Source organism: Apteryx mantelli, chromosome 13 (assembly GCF_036417845.1).
Source record: "Apteryx mantelli isolate bAptMan1 chromosome 13, bAptMan1.hap1, whole genome shotgun sequence".
NCBI classification, from domain to species: Eukaryota; Metazoa; Chordata; class Aves; order Apterygiformes; family Apterygidae; genus Apteryx; species Apteryx mantelli.
The window spans coordinates 23,809,488-23,826,495 of NC_089990.1; the positions used below are offsets into that span (position 1 = coordinate 23,809,488).

At 45.7% G+C, this 17,008-nt stretch overlaps 1 protein-coding gene across 3 annotated transcripts in view; it reads right to left on the minus strand.

Moving 5' to 3' along the window:
* Positions 1–17,008, minus strand: part of ARHGEF9 (Cdc42 guanine nucleotide exchange factor 9) — a 179,807-nt gene that overhangs the window by 68,490 nt on the left and 94,309 nt on the right. The gene's annotated exons all lie outside the window — the stretch shown is intronic.

Consider the following 17,008-nt stretch of genomic DNA (forward strand, 5'->3'; position numbering starts at 1 on the left):
TCCCCAAAATGGTCAAATAGATTGATGGCGCCTTGCAAAGGAATTTTAGTTTCACTAAAAAGCTTGCTCTGTTAAAGGAAATATTCTGATCTTCAGGTTTAGAAGGCATCGCATGCAATTCCAAGCAATGAATTACACGGGCTGTCAATTTTTGGGGTGGAGGTGGCAAAGCTTCCTAACATATTGAGGAGAACATTTTTTTTTAACTGTGAATTTAGTATTATTAATTCAGTGCTGGTGATATACTGACAACCTTTCATTTGAAATCTTCAAGCTACGCAGCAGAGGTAAGAAGGGCACCATACCACCCTGCTGACCTGTTTCAGACCTAACCTGGAACGCAGATCAATCCCAGTGGTCCTCACCCTGCCTACAAGCAACCTTCTCGTGACGGCTGTGGTGACAGCCTTCGTGACGCAGATACCTGCTCACTAGAAACTGGACTGAGGCCAAACTTGTGTCCTACAAGACCCAGAAAACTTTCATATGGAGTGCTTGTCTGCTTATAGCTGAGTCAGAACAACCACAAGGACCTAGAGGAAAATGGTTCTGGTTTTCAACAGCAAGCTTTCGAGTCACCAAGTTTTCTACAAACTCCTGTTTAATGCTTGCAGGAAATACTCATACAAACAACTGATGTTTGTGCATCCACAAGACAAATCATCCATCTGTACCTGGGACACCCACTGCTCCTCAGAATGATAGTCATTGATTTAACAGAATAATAAATTGTGTTTATGTTTTGTCCACTGCAGGAATTCAGCGCTGAACAGTAAGACTGTCCTAGCAAATACAGACTCTACCCATATGCTAATCAGCTTGTCAGAGCCATCCTGCGCCTTGCTCATTAATTCTGCAGTCGGAGATGCACCAAGCGTGGTGAACTCTGGCTCAGCTCCAAATCAGAGTTTCAACTCACAAGGCAAGAGCCCACCATTACAGGCCTTCCACATGGCAACACCTTACCAACCACAGACACCGTCTCGATTTAGGCAAACAATACAACGCATACAGACAAGGGCCCATCGCCACGGTTAAATAAGCGCAGAAGCACTGTGAGAGCTCTTAACTGCTCTTTTACAAGTCTGGCTTATAAAAACATCACTTAACAACTACCTGCACAGTACGAACTTGCAGTAAACCTTTTAGCATCGCTGCAGGGGTTCTCAGCATAAATGTATGAGAACATTCAAGTCCTATGGACGGTTCAGTCAACAGCTTAAAGGACCTGATTTACAGTTTTCCTTGAGCTGACTTTCCTTTAAGAAATCAAGCTTCTTAGGTTTGTGGCAATTACAGTTGCCGTTTCAGCTCTGCAATTGTTACAGTCAGTTGTACATAAGAGAAGCAAAATCTAAGACAGTCCAACTTGACACTTAGTGCTTTTCATCCTCAAAGCAAAGATTTAACTAGTCAGCTCACTTCTCTTGCTCCTATAGAAGATAAGGTAAAATAAAGCTCTTCCAACTTCTATTTTGCAAATGAGGAAAATAGAGAAGGCAAGCTCAAGGCTGTAGAAGGATTCAATGCGGAAGATGGGACATGCACGTTGGACACCTGACTTGACCACTTCTGTGCCCTTTCCGTGATGCCAACGATCACGTGCAGGTTCTCACATTCATGCTGCCAATGGCAAAAAAAAAAAAAAAAAAAAAAAACAGTTTTGGAGAAACAACCCCAAATACGTTAGGTAGCTGTTAGCAAAAATGACAAATTATCCTTTCAAATCCAGAATCAGCTGTAAAAGAAACGTGCCTTCTACATGTATCATATAGAGGCTTCCTAGGTACAAGCCTTACAAGATCACCTGATAACAGACAGAAAACCAAGGTACACCAAAGCACAGGTTAATAACAAGCCATCATTTAAGAGTCAAGCAATGGACCTAATCTACATGCTGAACTTACCACAGAGGGCATCTAATGTACTGACATGTATTTATCCCACATTTGGGCATTTAATACAGAGCTGCAAGGAGCTGGGCACCAGAGGATCCCAACGAACCTTACAGCAGCTGCAGTCAGATGGCGTAAGGCCCTCCCTCAGCACATCCTAGCTCTGGGGCCTCTCTTAGCCTAAGAGTAGCTAAATCTGCAAAAAATAATAGTTATAAAGCTTGACTTCTGATTCGAATGCAACAACTGAACGCTCAGCCCAGGGGGTGACATGTTCTAGTGCTTGCTTACAGCACCTTGTGCTGCTCTAAACCATCAAGACTTCTAGGGTCTTTCATAAATATGAATCAGTTAAAACCTTGAAGAACCCCAAGGAAGGAATGATAGACTTCTTCACCCTCCATATTTTCATGGCCAGCTAACAAAGATTCGTTCTCATGCCAGTACTGAGCTCTCCCCCTTCGGTAGCGTTCACCCTTGACGTATTTATGGAGACAGTCACACCCCCGCTTTCAGCCTGTGTTTTTCTACTTTAAGTAAGCTCTGTTCTTTTAGCCTTGTCTTCTCCGACGGCTCTTCCTTCCCCTGAGCATTTCCCTAGCCCTTCCAGGCATCTAGATATTTTGGCTGCATCTTGCTTGAACACAGATGACCAGAGCTGTAAATACTATTCCCAAGGAGACCTTACCGGGGATTTGTGAAACAGCATGAAATATTTCCTGTACTGTGTCAGAGAAATCTTCTATTGTATCTCCCTTTTTTCCATGGCTACCTCCTACCAATGTCTCAGAGTAATCTTGCATTTGGTTAATTTAAATTGATGAGATTGAATGCATCCTCCTTGTCTAGAAAATCAGTTGTCTCATCAAAAAATAAATCAGGTTGGCTTGACACTCCTTCCTTTTGTTAATGCCGTTGGGTATTTTAGTCCATTTTTCACTGATGGTGAACCAGGAAGAGAGCTATTACGCAGACGCTGTGTTTCTGCTTTTTCTGCTTCAGCTGCCATAGACTGTGCTGCCACTTCACATGCACGCGGTCCTGGGTACTGAGCTGCCACAAAAACCATCACCGAACCCAAATTTCAGAGGGACTGTATTTTAGATTGCCCTAGCCCAGTCTGCAGAAGTGCATTACCAAGCCTCAGGCTCAGTATCGCATCTCTCAAGATTTTGGCTTGGCCAGCTGCAAGGGATGGCAGGGTCTTGCAGAGGACCAGAAAAACAGGGCTGTTTGCATGGCCTTCCTCTGCTGTTAACACAGAGAATCGAAAGATGCTTTCAGCAGACGTCAGAAGCTGAGGTGGCTTTGCAAGGTGTTTGTTGATACACAAGAGAAAGAGGGGCTGAAATGTCTTCTTTTTCACTTTCTAGTGCCACAGGGTAGAAGAAAGGCCCCGGTCACGTTAGCTGGTTCTTCGTGGTCCTTGGTCTGTAACGCTAGCCCAAGAAAGGGACCCACATGCCAGGAAGTCTGCGAGCGAGACTTGGCCTTCCAGAATATAAATACAGTTCACCTACACTAAAAGGATGGCAGCAGGATGGCAGATTTCCCGTTCCAGCCATCAAACGTGGCAGGTCCATCGAGAGAATGCCAGAGCCCAAAATGAAAAGGTCCAGTTCTAATTTATTTTATAAGACACCTTGCTGTATCTGAGAAACAGCCTGACTATTTCAGGGCAGGGCTACAGAGACAGAACCTGATATCTGCAGCAGCACGAGATGAAGAACTAGAGAAAGGTCAGAATAAAATGTTGTATTTTCTGAGAGAATTCAGCACAGGAGCTCTCCACTCCAGAAACTTCAGGTATCTTGGTTTAGGGCTCAGATGCCAAATCAGAAGCTGGTTCAAAAATGCCTAAGCCCCAAGTTTCAAATATGGGTCTTGACACTGTGGTCAGACATACCCATCCAAAGACCTTGAAAGGGACTCATCTCCCCTAATCCTAGATGACTACCATACAACATCTGAGACAGTCATCGGGACTCCTTTATAATCAGTGAAGAGAAAGACACATCTGGAGTGTGATTCATCTCAGCTATTTCAGTTGTTTACCTTCAAGTGAGGTGAATCATACCCTACAAATGACTATTTCTCTTTGTTTAATTGGGTGATGCAGAAGTTTACGTTTCCAGCATCTGAAGTTCATCCCACCTACAATTTGGCCATCACTAAAACAGGGTAACCAAAAACTGGATTTAATAATGACAATCACAATAAAAATAGTCAGATTGTTAAATCAAACTCACCCAGACACAATGGTTTCTCAGTAAGCAAAGGCTGTTATAAATAATGCAATGTGCTCCTTGCCCATTAGAAGAATTCACAAAATCTCAGCTGTTTGAATTTACAACAAGGAGGATGTGAGTATTTGGGAAAAGCGTCCTATTTATAAGGACAGTGAGGCAGTTAGAAAAGCACAATAGGTGATAACGTACATTTGTTTTTGAGATACACTGAATATTGCATGTCTTCCAGATAAAAGTCCTAGATCCCATTGAAATCAATTATTCTTGTCATTTGGTTGTTTGAACCGAAGAGCCAAAAGAGAAAAATTTCTCAGTGCTTTCATCATGTAGCATCAGTGCAGGACAAATGCCTGAGAGCATTTCATAATAATGGAACTGAGTATAATTTTTATTGCTTTATGGTAGACTTCAGGGCACAGCCAACCGCTAGCTGTCTGGGGTGAAGAAACAAATTTCTCAGTGGGCAGATGACCGAAGATCAACCATGAGGTTGTTGGCCATGGTCTAGGGAACTGACCAGAATGGAGTCACTGTTCGCCATGGGGCCTCCATCACCTTCCGGTGAACACCTGATCGTGGCCAAAGATGAGTGCCAGATGAGACAGATGAAGGGTCTAAGGCCAAGCTGGCACTTTTTACATCCTAGTGCCACCAGAGAATTTAATGAGGAAAGGAAAAATGGAAAAAGAAAAGGCTCTAATGATATGCACAACCAACACATTTCTGGAACGTATACTAAGAACACGTGGCATTACTACTGTATCATTAGGATTATACACTTCAGCTTTTCCAGTGATTTTTCACTACAGGTTTCCAAAGCGCTCTGTAAATGCCCCATAATTCAAAGAGCCTCGCTCTAAAGATGCTTATTTAAGACGCTCCTGACACCCATGCACAACAGGTGAACACTCGCACAAGAGTGAGTAGAGTCAGTGCGAAGGAATCAAATCACTTCATCTTGAGGTCCACGTGGATTTTCCTTCATCCTCTAGTCTGGTTTTATTTCCAGGATGGAACAAGGCCATTGGAAATACTGAATTACATTAGAGCTGCTGCCAAAATAGAATGACAACAACAACAAACAGTAAAAAAGGTTTCCAGAGGACTCTGCAAGTGGTGAACTCTGGGATGCAGGGCTGTCAGCATATGCCAGCTGAGGGCTCCCGACACTGGCACCGCGGGCCGTGGCATGGCAGGGATATTGCAAGCTGTCCCACAGTAAACATTGTGGCACATCATTGCAAAAACCTCTGCTGCGCTCACCTAGCTGCGATGGTCCTGACTAGCGTCAGCAAAGCGCAGCAATGCCCATCTGGCAAACGATGCCCATCGTTGTCTTTTTCAGGAAAGCTTTCCAAAGGCCTCAGCCAAAAGGGAGGGATTGCCACCAAAGTTACCGCAGGAAACTTTCAAGGAAAATAAAAGAGGAGCTCAGATGTGGTAACCTGACTCTGGAATCTGCTTTTTTTTTTTTTTTTAGTTCTGGCCATGGCTTTGTGGCACTGCTGTCAAGATAAAATGGCTATCACCGCCAAAGCAAGCAGGAAAAGAAAAATAGAAGGAATAACAGGAACAACACCCTATCACCAAAATGCATTTGGTGGAATTACTCCACTTAACCCCATTGCTTGAGCAAGTAGGGGGAGCAAACTTGTGCAACCCAGGAGAGAGGAGGGGAGTGGAGATGACATGAAGGACCCTCCTGCAGCAGCAGACTCCACGCACCTTGGCATCCCCTATCTAGCTGTCTTATCTATAGCACGTTCTCATCAAAAGAGTGCCAGGATCACTGTGTGAGACTTTTTTTTTAAAGTGCATCTTGGAAAGTGTCCTCTAAACCAAGGTTTATGAATTCTTCCAGGCTAGTGCAGGGTTTAAATCTACTAGCCAAGAGCTGCCTGCATAACTGCAAAGGGACTTTGCTCCAGCTCTACAAGATGGGGTGCTTTGGAAGAGGAATTTGGGGAACGGCTGAATCTTTGTCTTCATTCAGCCAGGTGCCTTTTCCCTGACTTTGCTCACTTCCAGCGCCATGATGCCCAGTTGGAGGCCACCATCTGCTCCTGCCCAGCAACTACCCATGGTGAGGCAGCCAAGGATGAAACACGTTTGGCTGAAATCAGCCACTACTGCAAAATTCTGTTAAGTATTCCCAACTAATCAGCACTTATGGGCTTCTAACTGGAAAAAGAAATCAGGGACTTACTGGTCCATGGAGACTGACATGAACACAAAAGAGCAGAAGTTCTTTCAGGGTGGTCATTCAGTTTGAGGCTGGGCCACCCAAGCCACTATTGGCTACCTGTACCTCTTCCAGGGATAAATAACAGCCTTTCGCCCACAATATTCTGTATTGAGTTTCCGACACAGAGTTTCTCACTAGCCCAAAATTCACTCGCTGAACACCCACCGCCAAAAAAACCCCCAGAGAAGTCTATCGCAGCTCTCCATCTCCTTGGAAAATCCTGAGTACCTACAAAGTACCTATCAAGAGCATGGTCTCTGGGTAATATGAATAATCTTTGGGCAAGGATATATTTCTCCATGAGATAATTTAATCATACAATGGTGATAATACACCAGTAGAGCTACAATAACAAAACAGAAACAAAATCACTGGCTGGTGCCCTTGCAAATTAGCATTGCATAAACTCTGTATGGCGCTCTAGCACAGAGGCCAGACCACGGGAAGAGGGCGCAAGGTGAAGCTGCACCATTTGTTCAAATTGGTCTTGTATAGAAGGTCCTGTACTCAGAGAGCAGAAAAGCAGTGTAAAATAACAATAACTTAACAATAGCATTTCCTATCATATTCAACAGGCCCTTCCACAACAGCGGCAACCAAAACACCTTCAAACAAAAATATAGACATATTCCGGAGAAAGAGACCAATGTTCGAAGTAACCCCAACAGAGCAAGAGACGCAAACGATCTGGAAATTCCCAGCCAAACGAGAGTACTGCTTTAATCCATACGCTCCCAGAAGAAAGGTGCCTCGTGTGAGTTTACCCTCATGTCTTTTAACTGCATGGCTCCCTCCCGTGCAGTAACGTTTACAACACAGATTGATAGCGCTGTTCATTATGGGGCCACTTATTGCAATAGCAATGCCGTCATTGCAGAAGACTTCCCGGGGGTGCGTTGATAGCTCCGCCGAGATCCACCCATGCAGCTCCCCCAGGAAAACACCGTATGCAATACAAGCGCCGCATGGGTTCAAGCTCACCTGAGCGCCGCGAACAACGGGAATTGCAGCTAGGGTGTCTCAGGCCAATGTTTTTCGGCTCCTCACATCTAGGGCAGGTCCGTTCAGTTCACGGAGCAGGCAAAACCGAAGACGATGCCACCCCCACCCCATCGTGCCGTACGTTTGCTCTTGTATCCTCTCCCGACAGGCCCTTTGATTATGTATTTATTTTTAAACCTCTCATCCGAAATTATACAAAGTGAATGACGCCAAATCGCAGCGGATTAGCTGCACAGCTCTCATCCACCAAACAAACAGGAGGGCATTTCCACTTGATTTGCTTAGTCTCTGAAGAGGTGCAATCACAGAAAGGTTAAGCACGAGGCAGAGAATTTCCCTTTTTGCATTCAAGCCCGCTGATGAATTTGACTAATGGCTGGATTTCAGCTGAAAGAGGCTGATGGGAGGAAGAGAGCCTCTGCTGTCTTCCTGCGCCGGAAAGACTGTCACACTTGGCTGGAAGCTTTATATCTATCCAAAGGTGGAGAATCGGTCCAGACTTAAAGGTTCATTAGGACCGAGTTACTTTATTTTTCGTTGATTTAATTTGCTTCAAGAGCTATAGCCTGGCACAAGTGAAATCACCTGGCCTCCTACAGGGTACAGCAGTAGACTCCAGGGCAGGGTATTACTCTTATTCGCCGTCTTATTCTAGTTATTCACCATGTCATTCCCATTAATACTAACGGCTGCAACACGGGGCTGCATACCATATCTGGAGAGCTGGCGATGCCTTTAAAACCCCGGTAGCAACGAAGTAAAGACTGAGCTGGCCCAGGAAAGCCCTGCCCATGGGGTTTGAATTGGCTCTGGGGCACTGCGAGCATCACACTTCGATGGCGCCTGTGTCCCTGCAATTGCTTTCCAATCCCTTTTGCGTACCTGGCACAGTACGCCTCCCCTTGCCTGACGACATATCTTTCATGTACGGTAATTACAAGCAACCACTCAACGTAATCTTTTAACTCCAAGTATGAGGTTAGTGCCGGAGCTCAAAATGTAAACTGTTTCCGGGAAAACAGCACCTTTCTGCAAACGTGGCCAGAGCCGCTCATGCCGGCACGCCAAATCAGCACCAACGCCGGCTGTCAGAGCGATTTTTGCACGAACCCGCAAACGAGGAGGCACTTAAACGCAATGAAATCATCCCGCGCAGCCCGTGGCATCGCTAATCCCCGGCCTCGAAACCCCTTCACACGTAACCAAGACTTGGCTGGAAACGGCAGCAACGACAAGCCTACGTGCACTCCGCATTTTGCCCAAAGAGGCTGTGGCAACGCACAGCTGTGCAATCCCTGTTCCGCTTAGCGGAAAAAAGGGCACTTGCACTTCAGTCTCAAAAACCTGTGCTTGTTGCCCAAATAAAGCATAGCAACTTCACTTATCTGAAATCAAACATTCACAGTAAGACAAACAAAGTGAAAGGAACAGGACTAATGAAAGCATGGGAAGGCAGATACTTTGTTCTAGAAAAGCTGACACAGTTGGCCGGGGTCTAAAGATCATAAAGGAAATTAATTCAAAAGCAGGGCTGCGATTACAAAACCAAAACATCGTTCCTGGACAGCCAAGTACAAGGAGCAAGCAGCAAGAGCCCCGTTGCGATATCAATCACTGCAGTGTGTTTTAAACACACTTTGGAAATGAAGCAGGTGCCTGGATTATGTCATGTTAGACCACAATATATTAAAACACATCTTAAGTAATAGACTTAATAATGCATAATTCCTGTATACTGCAGGATGAGGCCAAAATGATATCATTTTTTTTAAATGCTGATATTTTTAGTAAGGCGATGAGAACCCGGAGGTTAAAAAGGAGCGACTGTCATTAGCGCAAAACCGTGCCCAGGACAGAGGAAAGTTCAGATGGGTGGATTACACTGACTGCAGCCACTGCTCAGGCTCCCGGCCGCTGTCTTGATTTCTTAGCGTAAGTCACTCGGCAGCTCACGTCTACTAAAGTCAAGGAGTGGCCCATTTGCAGATGAGCTCGAAGAGGGGAATGCCACCAACAAATTGTTTCACAGACCCGGAGCCTATGGAAAAGTGTAATTAAATGAAAGCCTGAAGTGAGCGACGGCTTAAGAAACAACGCATTTCCCCCAGAAACCACCCCAGGTTTCGGCTGCCTTTGCAGGGGCAGCAACAGCCAAGGCAATGGAGAGCAGCGCCTGTCCGGCTGTTCTTTTGCAAGCTAAGAGCCATCCAGGGAAAATCCCATTGCTTCAACCTCGGGCAGCAAGAGGAAAGAGCAGGATGAGCGCTCACCTTCCACCCGTGCCAGCTCCGGGAGGGCAAAGAGGCAGGACTGAACCGGTGTAAAGCGGCTTCTCCCTTTGGATGCTGCTTAGGACAGACCCGGTGGTTTCCACCGGCTCTCCGAGCTCGCAGCCCGCACCGCCCGGGGCCGGCACAGCGCCCTGGCCCGGCTTGACCTCCCAAGCCCTGCAATAGCTTGCGCGATGCACTGCATCGCTCACCGATTTCAAGAGCATTGAACAGCGCAAACCCTGCCGTGACCACGGCCGTTTCGGAAGCGGCGCGCAGAGCAACGAAGCCGGGGCACAGCCGCCTGCACACCCCTTCACTCCCTTGGTTTCAGCACAGAGATACCAGCTATCTGGCTTGATACTCTTACTCCCATCGGATTCACTTTGCATTACCGTGGTTCATCCTGCTACAAGCTAAATGGACAATTCCAGATGTGAAGAGCTGTCTTGCTGGTAAGGTAATAAAAGATGTTAGTTAAATGCACGTAACTCCTGCAGACTGTCATCAAGCCCTGTAAGCCTATTACATGGATCGGCCAGATCAGTAACGGGATACGCAGCCTTCCACCCCTAAGCTGCTTTTCTCACTTGAGCCCAGGTTAGTAAAGAATGAAAGTTAGTGTCTGATGGCTTCTCAGATTTTATGGAAAACCGCCACAGCCAAAATGGCCTCTTTTAAGAGGAGTAGTTCCAAGCAGACGCTTGCCACAACCCTCTCCCTAAACTGGACCGCAACTCGCTTCCAAGCTTTTCAGCCCCTGGATGCCTCTAATTAAAAGGAGGGTGGAAAGCTCCTAAATAACAGATGTTTTCCCATTCTGAGGCAGGAGTTACGATCGCGGCCTGCTGGGCTGTTCCCACCAACAGCAGCTATCTCACGAGCACCGTGTGCTCCTCCGCTGCCTCACCGCCCACCTCCCGTCCATCCGGCCGCCCGGCAGCAGGCTCTCTCCATCCAGGTCAAGCTGCACGATACCCGGCCAGGTCCTCCTCCTTCTCTGTTCCGTCTATTCTATTCCCAAAAGGCAACGCTTGCTATTTAGTGTAACGAAATGATCCCACGGATGGTGCTGGAGGAAACGGTTCCACACCAAGATAATTCCATTCCAAGGCTGGAGGGCAAAGCTGTCACAGATGAAATATCGTTGTCTATTATCCATTGGCAAATGCGCTGCATAATGGCAGCCACTCAACTTAATGGCTTACATCCCAGCTTCTTAAAATGAGCCCATCACCACTGTATGTAATCACAGTATATATTTAAAAGTATCATTTCCATTCGAAAAGACCATGCTGGAGCAATATGACTCACACGGTTCCCCGTGCATCAGAAAGCATGTCATGGAGCCTGGGAATTTGTGAGCCAGTTACCATCTGTGTACAAATTAGGCCGCGGACACGATTCTTCAAACCCATCTACGGCAAACTCCCGCTGACATAAACGGCAGCTCGGAGGCTGCTGAGACCTGAAAGCCAGGCCCTCTGCCTCCGCGCCCAAGGGAGCAGAACCATTTTCTGAAGCTGCATGGGAAATAAAGGGCTACGGATCTCAAAGAGGAATGCACTGGAATTAAAAGGCATCTCTCCCCATATACCTATTGTAACATTTCCTATCTGAATAGCTATTGCTGCCAGCTTGGTTTCATTTCTGCCATAACAAAATCATCTCCACAGCGTAATTAGCGTGTTCATGTTACAATGGGTCCAAACGCATGGGAAGGAAGCACATAAATATGATTTGTCTTCCAAGACAACCTGATGTTTTCCCTGGTTAATAGATTTGAATCATTAAAGGAACAACAACAGCCAAGCAAGCTATGTGCAGGAAACATTTGCTGATTTTAGCAGCTTTTTCTTCTTGGTGAATTATCCACAAACAGATTGCTTTTCATATTATTATTTGTTACCTGTAATGATTTGACAACTCTTTATAGTCTAACTTGGCTGCGCGTTGTTTACAAGTTACTTGCTCTCTCATTATTGCTTAAAATAGTGAGTATTCATAATTTCCTTAATGGTTTGGTTAAGTCACCTGGCACTATTCTGTTCCCGGACTGGATGACTATCGCATTTGCACACAATTTTCAAGATGGCTGAATCGAACATTCAGCTGAAGAGACATTTGCACTAGGATTTGCAGAGCTATCTTAAGGCAAACATCTGAGTTGTCTGAAGGGGTTATGAACCGCTAATTTTTTGCATTATTCACCTACCTCTAGAAATAACGCTCCATCTGTTCCATGCAATAGTGCTTCTTTTTTTTTTAAACTTTGGTAAAATGAAGGTCACGCAGTGCATCCAAAGAAAAATTTGCACATCCCCAGCACCCTACAACCATACACATATACACAAACACACGCACCTGGTCAAGGTCATTAACCAGTCAAAGACAGAAATACAGCTGTCAGGTTAAGGGGAGTGAGTAATCGCCTAGTGCATCATTGCTGCGACAAGCACCCCAGGACACAGGCTGGAGCCAGAACATGTCCTTTGCAATTAATCATTAATCAGGACGTGTTACGACAAAGAAGTCAAATGGCAACTCTAAGGTGAACCACAGTGTTACTTTCAAAACACTTATATTAAAAAAACCCCCACCAACTCTCAAATGAGAGGGGAAATGCAAAAGGAGCACATACGAAATCTAACCCAATGTTTGGGTAGAAAACATCCAAGTCCTATGGGGACATGATTCACCCCAGAGCAACAGGCAGCAGTACAGCTCACGTGAGGCTAATACCTGGCTGTGGGGCTTTGTTGGTAGAGCGGATCTTTCCTTCCCCTGGCCTGTCCCATGTCATTGACCTGTAGAGGACTGGAACGAGCCCCAGGTGCTTTGTGTGACAACAGGACGCTGCCTTGCACTGGTCCTCCTTGGAGGAGGAGGGAGCTCCTACCCAGGGCTCCTACTTGGGCTGGACTCACTGCCCCTGGTGTGCTTGGGACAACCATTAGAAGTTCTGCTCTGGCTCCAGGGTTCAGAAATGTTATTGAACAGAACATGAGGAACACAGACATCAAGGCTCATACTCTGAAGACAGGCTAACAGCTTCACAATGCAAATCTTTAAAGTGATCTAAACTTTTCTTATTTCCCCATAACACTGTTCTTCCCAGTTATCTGTTGAGCACAGACAGCCTGGTTTGTACCGTTAGGCTCTGTCCTTACTCCAGCAAATAGTGACACTAAAATCAATTTGAACATCTGCAAGCCTAGGTTCATCAAATACATCTGGTTCTTGCTTCGAGGAATATATAACCCAAGTGCCTGAGGTCTCAGCTGATAGATTTCAATGATGATTTTATACAGTAAAGCTGGTGTAAAATGTGAACAACAGTCTGGGGAGCTTGCTACATACAGGTACAGACAGATGTGAGGGTGCACTATGACAGCTCAGCTTGGATTTGGATTGAAATACCCCAAATGGAGCTGTCATGGCCCAGCTCTTTGGAGTCCGTTAGCCCAAGCGGATTCTCATCCGAGGTTCTTAGCCCCAGCTTCAGCTATAGCACATGTTATTTGCCTGGTAAGCGCTCTGTACTCAATTATATCCAGTATAGAATTATTACTCCTTTCAGAAATACATCTTCCTGGCACTGAATGCATTAAAGGATGTGAATCATTACTTCTAGGATAGAAAATTTCAGAAAAGGGACCATATAATGAAGCTGGGAGATTCTGATCTAATGGAAAACCTCCGACCCTTTTCATGAGGATTTTGTTTGAGCCAAAGAAACAGAAGCTGAGTGTGTGGATCCCACCCTGACGGCACACTCTGCGGTGAGCAGCACACGCCGGTCACATCAGAGCTCAGGCAAGCACGGCACATAGGAAAGACGTGATGCTTAAACCTTGGCCAACTGCGATGACACCGCTCCTAGAAAGATGGTGGGGAAACGGAGGTAAGATGGAAATGCACCGGCGTTAGCTACAAGGTGAATTCCCTAAAGTTTCTGCAGTGAACCACATGCCCTGAGATAACATTACTTGACAGTGCAACTTGCTCACATCTCCAAAACAAGAAACTTCAGCTCGAGATATTTTGGCTAATCATTGAATACAAGAGTATGTACACCTCGCTGCTCTGCAGCCTGTTTCATTTCTCACTAATTTCTCTTTCCATCACAGAAACAATTTCAAAATATTCCCAAGGCTTTAGAAGAACGCTATGGCAAGCCCTGTACACACTATCTATTCTAGTATCATTAAAAATTGATATTGTTTGTTGAAAGCATCCAAGATGTTCTCTTTGGGATAGTACTTGGTGAGTACCCTCTCCAAGACATTTTGTAAGGAATTTTTACTACTGGCCTAGATATGTACTCCACCTAGAAGAATTAAGTGACTCTAAGGAGCTGTTAATCCAAGGCGTAAATCTTCATTTAAACATGCCCTATAAAAATGAGATAGGAGCTCAGATCGGCTCATTTATTTTTGTTTTATGGTCCATTCATAGAGAAAAAAACCAGGCAAGATGCAACGCGATCTCTCTCCCTCTCGCAGGTTTCCATCGCTACTGCATACCTCACATCTCATTGCTTTTCCTTCCTACAGCATTGGCATGGAAGTAATAAATTATCTAACTCTCACAAATTTTTAAATTACTTTTTATGGCCAATTTGGACAGGAGAGACTTTGAGACAAAGTTCAGCTCTAGCTCAGAGAAGTTTGGCTTTGAGGCTGCGGTTCAGCTGAATACAGGGAGACAGAGGTCCTCTTTGGTAAGCTCCCTACTCAAGGGACTTTGCCATCTACATGTATGCAAAGTATGTAGGATGGTGGGAGCACACGCAAACAGTAACAGAACTAGGGTAGGAAGATGAATTCAAGTTGAGAGACATATGAACAGGCAAGGAGGAGGCTGGTTCAAACCCAACTCCAGAGAAGGTCAGAAATCTCAGAGGAGTGCTGGATGGTTCGACAGCTCAAGCCCTACTTTTTCATACCTAACGCTTTATAAAGGAGCTTGTCCAAAGTCTGCTATTGCCTTGTAGGAGCGTATGTCATTTCTACAGTAACATGATGGAATAAAAGATAATTTCGCCTCCAGTTCAGCCACAGTCTTTGATGACTTGGATCGCAGGTTCAGTTTGCTGTCACACAGCCTTAAGGATCCGGCAAGGTAGTGCATAGCAAGAAAGGACAGTGCAAGAAACTAGGAATGGGACCCAACGATAAGCGTTTGGTGCAGTCCTCATTACCTTTACATCTTCACTCCAAGGTGGAGGAGGTGATGATATTCAGTAGTGCTCCTTGATGATATTAAATAAGAAAACCTTGCAAATATCTCTGAGAACAGAGAAATAAGGCTAAAAGAAACTCAGAGAGATTATAAACCTGAAGCAAACAAACTCATTCCCAACCCATAGTCCAAGGGAGAGATGCTCATGGGGCAAGGAAGCACGGGAGCAACAGGGGCAGGAGATTCGACGGCAGGCTGAAATGCCGTGAAATGAGAGCAAGATGTGTAAGAAGCTGCAATGGTCCCTCCTCTCACGGCCTGTTCTGCACGAAGCAACTCATTTCAGGCAGATATTGACAGCGTGGGAGGGATTCAGAGAAAAGCAACAAATTTGATCAGAGATTTTGGAAGGATTAATATCTCAAAAGAGATTAAACCTGTTAAAAGCTCAGCTAAACTACCATTTCAGAGACTGTGCTTAACACAGTTTAAATAGTTCCAGGAGAGGTATTATGTCTATATAACGGGGACAGCTAGGAGTATAATGTCTGAAATGAAGAAAGGCTCCATTTTAACTCTCTGAAACCAAAACATCACCAAGGAGTCATTTCCTACCTACAAGGTGAGGAAACCTTTGAAGAAAAAATAAATAAATGAACTTTTCCCAAATGGATGAAGTAGCAAAAGGAACCGCAGCAGCCCAGGAACGGCAGGCAGGCAGCGCAGCAAGCCAAGCACATGCCCAGCACCGCAAGTGCCACAGCAGTAGCCAAAGACAATGGCAGAAAGTCCCTCTCCGCTGCCACCTCTACAGCAGACAGGGCATCCGAACCTCTCCAGGCCATGAAGAGCTTTGTACGTGGATGTCTAGCCACCTAGAAGGAGTTTCTCAAATGCAAGACTAGTAGAAGTGGACAACGAGCGTGCCGCAACAGCACCAGGAGCTATGCTCAGGTGAGAGCTACTGTGCTAGGGGCTGTACGAATTCACAGGCTCCTTCATAAAGACATTGCAGTCCAAGGAGAGACTGTTGAAAGTCTCAGCGATGTAAGGCAAGCACGGAAACGATCCCTTATGTTTGCAATAGGCCCTATAATGGCCTAAATAGTACACTGATATACTAGATTTTGTCTCTATTGCACTGTCTCTGCCAAAAACTGGACTGCGGCAGGAGGATAGTGTTATTAGAGCAGCAATATTTGTTCATATATTTCCAATATGAAAACAACCTCAGAGAGTTGCCTAGTTCTCCAGATACTCTCTCGTATATGCCTGATCTTGGAGGACTCAAACGTTCTCCCCTTACAAACTGTGGCTCTTGGAGGGTCTTGCTTCCCTGGTCCCGGCGACACCCCAGAGTGCCCTCGAAGTATGGTCTGCTCCGGTGGCAGGGCAGCTGCCACCCTGCCAGAAGCTCTTGCCTCTCCCACGACAGCCCACGGCCACCCCTTGCTAGAAGTACACGCCGCACTGCTGAGAGCTCCTGGCAATTTGCCCCAATAACTCCCTTGCGTTCCTCCATGTCGCCGTGCTGAAGTGGCCATGCAGAGCCTCATCTTCTTCCACCCTCCTGAGAACTTACTGGTCTTCAAATGTATATAGATACTCAGCTCATTCGCTTTCTCTCTCCCCTTAAAAAGGCACAAAGAGTCCCACTTCCGTTATCTACAGTCCCTGGAAATGCAGCTCCTCAACTAACTTCTAACAGTTCAAGTCAGCAGCCAATTAAGTCAAGAGGAATTTCGTGAAGGTTTTGAATTGGGCTGTTTCAGTGCCTGAAACTGCCTCGATTGAATATGATTACACGTAAATCCTACAGAATATCTCACTAAAGGTGTCTGCACTGTCACGAAGGGCAACTTACAGTGTTGCTCATGGGGGACAAGAACTGGAACACCCCCCTCCTTCGGGCACTTAAGAGCTACAGGGGGACCTGGGAATATTTCTTGCGGCTAAATTGATCTGGGGGAATTAAAACACAGATTATGCGTTTGCATCAGGTTTCTACATGCTTGTTTTCAGATAGCAATAGCTATCCAGGGGAAAGGAAAGCGTTAGTTGATATAACATGACTGTTTTGCCAGGGCAGTCATCTAAAGGCGAAACAAATGCCCTCCTTCTCCGCAAGCCCTGGACACGGGGAGCATGCTTGCAGGAAGCTCG